The sequence below is a fragment of the Athene cunicularia genome (genome assembly GCF_003259725.1).
Source record: "Athene cunicularia isolate RWA chromosome 1 unlocalized genomic scaffold, athCun1 chr1_part1, whole genome shotgun sequence".
Lineage (NCBI taxonomy): Eukaryota > Metazoa > Chordata > Aves > Strigiformes > Strigidae > Athene > Athene cunicularia.
In genome coordinates, this window is record NW_020799091.1 from 54258279 (window position 1) to 54269047 (window position 10769).

Sequence of the window (10769 nt, forward strand, 5' to 3'; positions counted from 1 at the left end):
CATTTTTAGAGGAGTTAGAGCATGGAAAAAAGGAATAACAGTTAGACGATAATATGGAGATTACCTAGTTAGCAGGGGAAAGAAAACTGTGAGTAGAGAGTGGTACATACGTAGCTGTTCTTATGATTACTCCCCTCTATTACAACTACATAATTTTACAAAACTGGGAGCATGCTACAGCATGCTGTACTGGTATAGATGTAGCACTAGCCTCCGGTCCTCAGTAATGCATCAACATTTTAGGAGTGCCATCCCCAGCCAGGGGGAGTACCTGGAGGGACAGAAAAAGGATGGACAGATCTCTCATCCTGGCATCACTGTGTTGTGACCTGTTGCAGGCCTGCCAGCATCAGCAGTCGTATGCCGCTGCATGATACGCCATGCGGAAGACACAAAGCAAAATTACAAAAAGGCAGTTGTCTTTCAATTAGTCATTGGGAAAACAGCGGGCACTGTCGGTTCCTTAGTGTCTCGCTGTTAAGAAGTTCCTGCGGCTTCCCCGTGGCTATTGTGCTTAAATAAAGGAGCTGTTGATAGGGTCTCACAATATCAGCACTATCCAGTTTACAAAATAGCATGCTGAATTACTTTTTAATTACTATGAGGTTTTACTATCTTTTGAAAAATGAGCAGCACTATCTGTTGGCACTACTGCCCAAAGCTGCTTGCCTGCAGCTATCAAAGGACTTTTCAGGAGGCTCATCTGAGCACATGAGCAGTAGCTGAAGCCCCAGTCATACAAACTCTGCCTGTGCTGCCTTGTCCACACTTCTGAGCTACTGGGTCAGGCTAGCACACATGAAACTGTGTTAAATTTATTAGTTAAAATATTTAGGCTTTATGCTGAAAATACAAGAAAACAGTATTTTGGGTACCCTGTAGACTGGATTCATGCCCAGGTTCATCCCCGATAGTGAACTTCTCAGCCTATCGTCAAAGGGTGGCAAAGAAATATATCCATACAAATTCCAATGCATTTTGGGGATTAATACATTCACTTTTTTTTTTTTCAATAAAGGGAATAAAAAAGAATACTCAAAGGTACAGGCAAAGAAATCACAATTCACTCAAGTAATACAGAATTTCTCAGCAGTAAGTAGGCAGGGATTTCACTTTTTTTCTCAATGCCAGTATTGTTTCTCAGGCTCCTTCTACTGTACTCAAGCACAGCTTAGCAGCAAGACAGTAAAGTATTTAGCTTTTGGAATTTTGGAAAGAATTCTGGCTAAAATACCGCATTCTACATATAAATTTATGTGGAAATCAATGTATCAATAGCAAGAATAAACCACATGATAACTCGTAAGGACAGGTGATAACTCTGAAGACAACAAGAAGAAAGATGATTCTATAAGACAAACTGCAAAGTAAAAGATCAAGGTCCAAGTGGAAAGAAAAGAGACATGGGAAGCAATACCCAAGTAAGTGCTCCACAGACAAGTATTTTCAAATGTGGAAAAAAATGAACAGAAAAGGAAGATACTGTAGGATAAGCAAACTCACCAAGTCAAGTGAATCCAAGGTATCTCAAGCTGAGCACCCAAAAGTGATGAGCATTTCTGGAAATTTCGGCCATTGTGAATAATTTTCTTTTCTTTGAAGAAAATACTACACCTCTGTTCTGCCAAACCACCTTTATATTAGTTTAGGAGTATTCACAGTGTCATAAACCTCATCTGAAAAAGAAGAGATTCCACTTCTGTGGAGCCAAATTTCAAGTCTGGACAAAAAGTACTTATCAAGAAACTCAAATTATAATACCTTAGTACATTTTTTATCACTCCAAAGATCATGTAACATACCTATATCCATTGCATGATGTGAAATTAGCCATTGAATGGAAATGAAACTATGCTAATCTTTACCCGAAGCTTACATCAAATCCATCTTTTTGTTTGTATTTTAAGTTACAGATAAATATTTTGGCTGTTGATTTTAACTGGTGTGAATTTATGTGCTCCAGAGTTCACAGAGTAAGAGGCATGATCTAAGACACGTTTTTCCAATAGTGTCACCAGGAATGTATTACTTAAAACTTATGAAGGTTTCTCACTGGAAAATGTGTGAAGCAAAGCTATCAAAAAAGATGAAAGTCAATTCAAGACTAAGATACGTTCCTTATGCATCTACCATGTATGCATGTAGCTAGGAGCTACGTGTCTTTACGCTCCTATTATAGCTAATACACATCTTAATCATTACGGTCGATGGAACTTAAAGAGTAATTCACCCAGAAGAGAGAGATCTCAAATACATAAATTTCCTAGGAGCTTCAGGAAACCTAGAACATGCTAGATGGCAAGTAGAAGAGAGAGCTGTTAAGTGCCCCAGTGGAGGCAAAAACTTCAGTGTGAGATTATATGGACGATAAAAGCAGCCATCAAACTGAGGTCTGTGGGAAGAAAGGCCTCCCCTATCTCTCCTGATCTTGGTTTTATTTGACTCTCTGAGTTACCCAAGTGCAACCAGATCTACACAAAATCTTGTAAGCCATTAGACCTGGAAAAAAACAACTCAGAACTTGCAGAAAAAACCTTTGTTCTCTTAGGCTTACATCCCAAAGCAGTACATCTCAGCAAAATATCTTCTCTAATATTTAAAAATTTTCAAATCCTTCAAAACTGCAATAAGAAAAGAGTAACTGACACTCCTATGTTCATCCACTACCATGTAGGTTTCTTTACACTTGCAAGATTATCTTTCATTTCTAGTAAGTCTGATGATATTTCTTCAGCCTTTTATATCCTTGTACTTAGGCCTTTTGATTCCTATCTCTGTGCTGGATATGTTTTTCCTTTTTATTCTTCTACTTATCTGTTCTCTCCCACCCTCCTGAAGAGTAGATGCCCTTGAATATTTTCTCCCTAATTTTCTTTCTCCTCCCATCTGATTCTGATTTTCCCTTCTTACATGGGCTGTTATTCATTCATGTCTTCTCTCTTCCTTCCTCCAACACAGGAGCCCTTTCACCACCTCACCCTTTGTCTCTCTGTCCTGTAGCTGGGAGAATGAGGTCAAAGTTTGGGCATGCAGAGCAGCTCTGGAGGTCTCATGATCCTTCCCTTGCACAAAATCCCTCTTCATATGAACAGACTCATCAGCTCCTTCCTGGTCATATTTATTTATCCAGTCCCTTTCTAATTTGTGGGCTTCTTTTCCTGAAACCAATTTACATGCTACACAACATACTCACATATTGTTAGAACATAAATTGTAAACAACATTGTAAAATGTGATTTTTTCCTCTGAATCCCTGTGAGTCATCAACTTCAGTATTTGATGGTCATTTTAAAAAAACTTAGGTAACCATATCTGTAGTGGCAGAGAAGTTTCCCAGTTGCAGAGAAGGAACCTTGTGACTAAAACATAAAGGCTTAGTTAGACAGACATAAAAGTGACCTGGAGTTGCTTCCTAGCCAGGGATTCATCTTGAGGGAACAAGGTAATAGAAAAATAAATGGACATAGAGATGTTTGCTGGCAAGAAGAAACCTAGAAAGCAGCAATGCTAACAAAAAGATGTTGTAAAGAAGCAACAGCTGAATGAAAAATGCCTGAATATTGTGTGACATAAAAGCAATAAAGCAGCAACACTCAGAGTTATTTTCCCAGAACCTGCCAAATCACATCAGAAACCTGCAACAAGCCTGCAAAATCAAACAGACAGAAGTTTAAAAATACCAGAATTAAGGTTATCTCTTAATTTTATCCTCTTATTCCATATCAGACCTGAGGCCTTATTCAGTGCATGCTATCCAAATCCTATAGCAAACAAAAATGAGATTTTCTTCTCAGTATCCCCATGGCTATCACCCTTAGTATTTCAGTGCTCCACAAAATCACTGTTTAACGTCAGACCTCTGTTTAACGTAAAACCTCTGAGAAGGGAACTGCTATTACAGGTAATATTATCCTTAGCTTAAAAACAGAAATTTCAGACACTACCACAGCATGTAACTGTCATACATAGAATCATAGGATGGTTTAGGTTGGAAGGGACCTCAAAGATCATCTAGTTCCACCCCCCTGCCATGGGCAGGGACACCTTCCACTAGCCCAGGTTGCTCCAAGCCCCGTCCAACCTGGCCTTGAACACTGCCAGGGAAGGGGAAGCCACAGCTTCTCTGGGCAACCTGTTCCAGTGTCTCACCACCCTTACATTAAAATATTTCTTCCCTATATTCAATCTAAATCCACCCTCTTTCAGTTTAAAACCATGATCCCTTGTCCTGTCACTACAGTCCCTGTAATAATACAGACTCCCTCCCCATCTTTCCTGTAACCCCCTTTAAGTACTGGAAGGCCGCTATAAGGTCTCCCTGGAGACTTCTCTTCACCAGGCTGAACAACCCCAACTCTCTCAAGCCTGTCCTCATAAGGGAGATGCTCCAGCCCCCTGATCATCTTCGTGGCCTCCTCTGGACCTGCTCAAGCAGGTCTATGTCCTTATGTTGGGGGCCCCAGAGCTGGGCACAGCACTCCAGGTGGGGTCCCACAAGAGCAGAGTAGAGGGAGAGAATCCCCTCCCTCGACCTGCCAGCCACACTTCTCTTAATGCAGACCAGGACACAGTTGGGTTTCTGGGCTGCGAGCACACAGTGCTGGATCACTGTCAGTTTTCCATCCACTTATACCCCCAAGTCCTTCCCCACAGGGCTGCTCTCTATCCACTCATCACCCAGCCTGTATTTGTGCATGGGATTGCCCTGGCCCATGTGCAGGACCTTGCACTTGGCCTTGTTGAATTTCATAAGGTTTACATGGGCCCACCTCTCGAGCCTGTCAATGTCCCTCTGGATGGCACATCCCTTCTCCCATCATCCATGTGCCTGGGTACTCCCACTAAAAATCAGACACTTTGAGAGGGCAAGAGTGACCCACACCTTTCCTGGCCATCAGGGAACTGGTATGGCCAGAACGCTGACTAAAAGCAGTCTCAGGGACACGTCCTGGCCCCCCAGCTGAGTGGCACCATCTGGCTGATGTCTGCACTACGTGGGGCTGGTCCCTCCATACCAAACGCACCTTGGAAAGAGCCAAGCAGACAGTCAGAGGTCGAACGTCCAGGCTTGCTCCATGACTCTCTTTTATTCAGCAGTGTGGAAAAGACTGAAAAGTAAACAGTCGTTCTCTCTTTTGCCTCTTTGATTACACATCTGCAAGAAATTAATACCTTTCTAATTCATTTCCAAAGCACCGTCAAAGTCTCTGATGAATAATTAAGAGGTTTTAGTTCTGGTATCACATGCACAAAAGTACAGATGAGAAGTCACAAGTAATCATTTTAACATTTCCTTCTATCCCTGAGTACTCAATTGTGCAGTCGTAATGTTCTTTTGAAAGCTTAAAAATTCTTTAGGAAGAATAGAAATATAAGCAGTTACACTATCCCTTACCTGTCATATTAGTAGGGGTCTAAGTAACAGTTTTGCTAATTAAGGATACCAATTAAATTCAGACACCAGAGTGAAAAGAGTAGGCATATTTTACTGGTGATAACCAAATAATGTAACAGTGTAATACAGAAAACATGCAGTAAGAAAAAGCAGAATAGTACACTTAAAGCAACAAACAGGAAAATACAGGGTAATGCATCAAATCATTACTATGCAAGAGAAAAAAAAATTAGGAAGAACATGGTTGTCTACATGAATAAGTACAATTGCAAGACAAACCAATACATCCCACAAGAGAAAATATAGCAAGAACTAACAGAGCAACCTCCACAAAATTAAGTATCAAAAGAGGATAAATTCTGGTTGTTGTCGTCAATTGTGGAGCTGAAGATGGTGGTCTGGCTCGCTGGAGCTGGGGTCTGCCTATGCAGCAGGAAAATGTATTTCCACTCTCCAGCCCAGAGGGCATCTATAGTTTAGGCCTTGGTATTTCCATCTCGCATTCATGAGCTCAGTAACGACCTTTTAAAGTCTAGGCCCCATTACAAAAGGACCTCCCCCTGCTTTGGTGTCTATTGTTTGCTCAGAATACTAGCAACAGGATGACCTAAAACCACAAATTTGTTTTCCTCCCATTCTTGGTTAACACTTAGGAAGCCGAAGCTTCCCCTGGAACCAAGGGAGAGGAGAACGGTCACCCAAAGCAACTTTGCAGTGATAGACAATACATCCTAAAAACATTAATAAAACAACATCAACACTATACAAAAATTTAGATTCACTTAAGGATCCCCTGTCGTGACTCAGGATATCTGTCTCCAGGGGGTTTTACCTGCAAGAAAGAGGAAAGAAAAGCTTCTCGGTTCATTTTGAGAACCAGAAGTGGGTTACAATTAGAAGATGGGATAATCTACCTTGTATTGATTTTGTGCTCCTTTCCATGAGCATCTTTGGCTTTCCAGGTATACTTGTTTATTGGGGTATCCAATACCAATGGTACCACTCCCACCATGGGGAGTTCGATTAAGACAGGTTGTCCTGGAAGAGGAGATGGATTTCTGGGGTGGTCAAGGCCATGTGGGGCTGGCACGATTGTTGGAGCCTTTGGACAGAATGCTGTGATCTTTGGGTATCCATTTACTGACACATTTAACTCCACTTCTCCTTTCTGCAGAGGCCATAAATCTAAAGCCTTTTGAATGGTTTCTTTAGCTAATTCACAAGCAGCTTGCTGTTCATTTCTCCATTCAAATTAATATTTTTTCCTTGTCACCTTATAGCAAGGGGTTAAAATTTATCCCAAATGGGGAATATGTTGCCTCCAGAAGCCAAATAGCCCAATGAATCTTTGAGCTTCTTTTTGTCTTGTGGTACAGCAAAATCTAAAAAAAAATTTGTTTTTCAGGTTTTAGGCAGTATTTCTTGATGCCCACAGTGCTACTTAATTCCTAGAATCTTTACTGTCTGAGATGGTCCTTGGATTTTATTTTTTTTTTAGAGTTAATTTCCCAACCCTTCTGTTTCATGTGATTTACCACTAATTCAAGGACTTGTTGTACCTCCTCCTCCTCATTTCCTTGGATCTAAACATCATCTATATAGTGACTTAATTGTGTGTGAGGAGGCAGCTATATCTCATCTAAATGTTCAGCTGCCATTCTATCACAGATAGTGGGGCTATGCAACCACCCCTGTGGTAATCTAGTAAAGGTGTATTGCCAGCCCTGCCATATGAGGGCAAATTGGTCCCAATGCTCTTCTGCAATCAGGCTGGTAAAAAATGCATTAGCCACATCTAGTACAACATACCCAGTGCCTGGATGTTTCTGAACTTTTCCTATTTAAGTGACAGTGTCTGGCACAGCTGCTGCAAGGGGTGCAGTATGTTTGTTTAGTTCTCTAAAATCCACTGTCATTCTTCAGGATCCATCACTTTTCTTGACAGGTCATATCGGATTGTCCCATGCTGTCATGGTCACCTTTAAAGCTCCTACATCTAATAAAACTCTAATTGTCAGTGATATCTCTTCACATCCTCCCAGAATTCTATACTGCTTCATTGTGACTAACTTCATTGTGACTAACTTAGTTGCAGCCGTGATCTGCACAGGAGGCATTTTTACTTTACCGACTCTAACAGGTCTGGTACTAATATAGGGTCTGACTCCAGATTGATACTGACTGACAGAGAGATTTAAAGCCAGTCCTTTCAAAATGTCTGTGCCGATCATATATTCAGGAATAAGAACAATCATTACTGAGTACAATTTCTTTGGGATGTTCCCTATTTTTATTTCTATTTGTGTTTGCACTGCCTCAATTTGTTTCCCTCCTAACCCAGTAATAACTACAGGTTGTTCCCTATATTTCTTTGGGTTTCCAAATATTAAAGAGACCTCCGCTCCAGGGTCAATTAGGGCATTTACAGTTTGTGGGGACTGCTTGTTCAAAAAAAGCTCCACATGGGGTCATCGGTCCTTCTGCACCCACTGCCCTGGAGCTTGGCTATTCATTAATTCATCTGTACTGATCATAATATTGATTCACTTCCCTTGCCTCATGCAAAGGGTGCAAGTCAGAAAATGGTGCCTGATCGTCTTTCAACCGGGGAAGTGGTGATCCACTTACGGAGGGGCTAGGGGGAGGGGGGGTCCTCCATGGGCAGATGGAGTGTCCTGTTCAGGTTTGAGAAGGGGTGCTGTAGGCTGAGTTGTCCACGGATTCTTAGTTTTAGAACTCTGCCCTCTCTTGCTAGGTTTATTCAGCCTTCTCTGTGTATATATTCACCACATCTCGTTAGTTGGAACACTATCTTTTTTTTTTCACGAGACATGACATTTTTAGCAAAGCCATAAACTTTTCCTTACGAGAAATCCTATTTTCACCGTCTTTAGGCCTGTCTCGAGTATCTCGATTCCCTGCACCCCTTCAGGGGTCCCACTCCCCAAGGTCACCCAGCTACTTTATTTTTCTATTGCATCACAAAGGGGATTTCCTATCTCAGTAATCAAAAGAGTCATGATAACATTTTAGCATCTCACACACTCACACACACTCTTAGATTAAAGAGATCAATCTTATATTGCCACACAAGGACCTCCCTTACATCATTCACACAAACAACACAGAATTACACTTATAACCACAAGTACCACTAGGACAATTATGACAAACAACAAATCCAAATTTAACACCATACATACAATATACAAGTTCCAAGTCTCAGAGTCAATATCGGTGCCAATGGTCAAAGTACACAACAAATACACAACACAAGTACACAACACTTCAGTAACACTTCTCCTTTTTGTACTAATGGGATATTCATCAACAGTGAGTGCTCCTTGTATTGGATCAGCAATTCAACAGCAATGCTTGATGTGATGCTGTGACTAAAAAAGGACCAGTGATACCTTTTCACAAATAGACAGAAGATGCTGAACAGAGATAAGGAGCTGATTTACTGCTGTGTTTTGCACTGGTGACACCAATACTGAAAGACCTTTTTCTGTTCACTGTTCTGGTATCAGTATATTAAAAAGGTTACAAAAAATTACCTGAAAGCAGGAGAAAGTGTCTTAAACTGAAAGACCCAGAGTTTGATTTCTTTGGTTTATCAAGACAAAGCTGGGTGTTGACTTGACTGCTTCATGATAACCAAATGCCCGATACAGAGAAGATCTTTGAGCTAACAGAAATAATAGCTAGAATTTGACAGAAGACAGATCCAAATTAAAGTAAGGAATATATTTGGAACAGTTGCAACAAATTACCAAGAAAACTGACAAATTTTTTGCCTCTTCATGTCTTCAAACCAAAACCAGATGTTCTTCCTAAAAATATATTTTGGAAAAATCCAAGTGATTTTACTTAAAAATAAATAAAGGATAAGGGGGAAATACATGAACGGTAAAGACTAGATACCAATAATTACCTGGGTTTCTAGCCTTGGAGGTCTTCCTTTGGCTTTCTGTGAACCAGAAGTAGTGTCAGCTATCTGTTGACAGCAAAGGAATAGTGAGGTCCAGGAATTCTGACCTCCATTCCAGATTGTCAAAAAGCAATGTCTAACCCTTCTGTCTCTGTCCCTGTCTTCCTGAAAGCCCCTCCCTCTCCCTGCCCTTACCCTCCCATGCCATTCCACTCCTCTCCACAGTTTTGTTTTTCTCTTCTAGCACCCTCCCTTCATCTATAGCAGAAGGCAGTGGAGGGCCAAGAAGGGACCAGGAATGAAGCTTTTTGCTTTCAGTTCCTCCATCCTAAAAAAAAAGCTTAAACTTAGAAGACCTAGAAAGGGAAACCGGAAGGCAAACCCTCCCAGATGCTGCATTTCCAGTTGCCAGGGAGGACGGCAGGCACACATGGCATTGGGTAGGCGTGAGCTGAATAGAATTTCTGTGATTGCATGGCTTGCTTTGCAGCATGTCCTCCCCAATTCCATGGCATGAAGCACTAGAAGCCAGGACGGGGAGGGCTGACAGCTCATTCCCCCTCACCTCCTTCACAAATCAGCTCGGTATGTTTTTTTTTCACGAGCATGCCACAGTTTGCCGCTTCGCCAGGCTACTACAGATTGTATAAGAGGCTCTGCAGAGCGGTACCTGTGCACCCATGCCACCGCCTGGCAAGCATCAACGTGCACACTTTTAACAGAGGTGAAATGGCATCGTGTCCCTGAATCTCACCATTAGGAATGTCCCCACTGTTTAAAAAAAAAAAAAAAAAAAAGAAAAAGGAAAAAGATTTAAAAAAAAACAGGCAAGCCAACAGATGCCTGCAAGCAGTTGGTGCCTGCAAGTTGAGGCCTGTAACAATTAGTGATAAGAGGAGCATTCCATGATATCTTATATGGTCATGTTGTACCCAACCGTGTATACCTGGAAGTCGACAATATCATCAGAATTATGCAATCTAGATGAAACTCCCCAAAAGATCTTTCTTTGAAAGTCTCAAAGGGGGGAAATGTTGATAAATTCTTTTACCAAACAAAATACTTATAATTTAACACGGCCCGAGTGATTAAAGTGTACCAAGGAGATATCCTAACCTTGAGGATAGATAGATCCTGGCAGAATTGCTCATACAAGGTGGATAAGACCGAACAGCTTGGCCAGACAACAGAGTCGGGAAACATCCAAGGAGAAGAAATTGTCCTCAAAGGACTTGTGACCATAAAGAGGAAAAAGGAGTAGGGGCCTGACTGCCCCAACGAGACCCCCGCGCATGCGTAGTGCAGTTTTGCAACGCCAGCATTATGTCAATCTAGTTGATGGGCGGAAAGGCGGAGACTTCTTGGAAATGGGTGAATATTCAGGTCTTTAAGGTATATAAAAGATGAACTTTTGTTTTAGTGAATGCACGTTAAGTGGGGTGA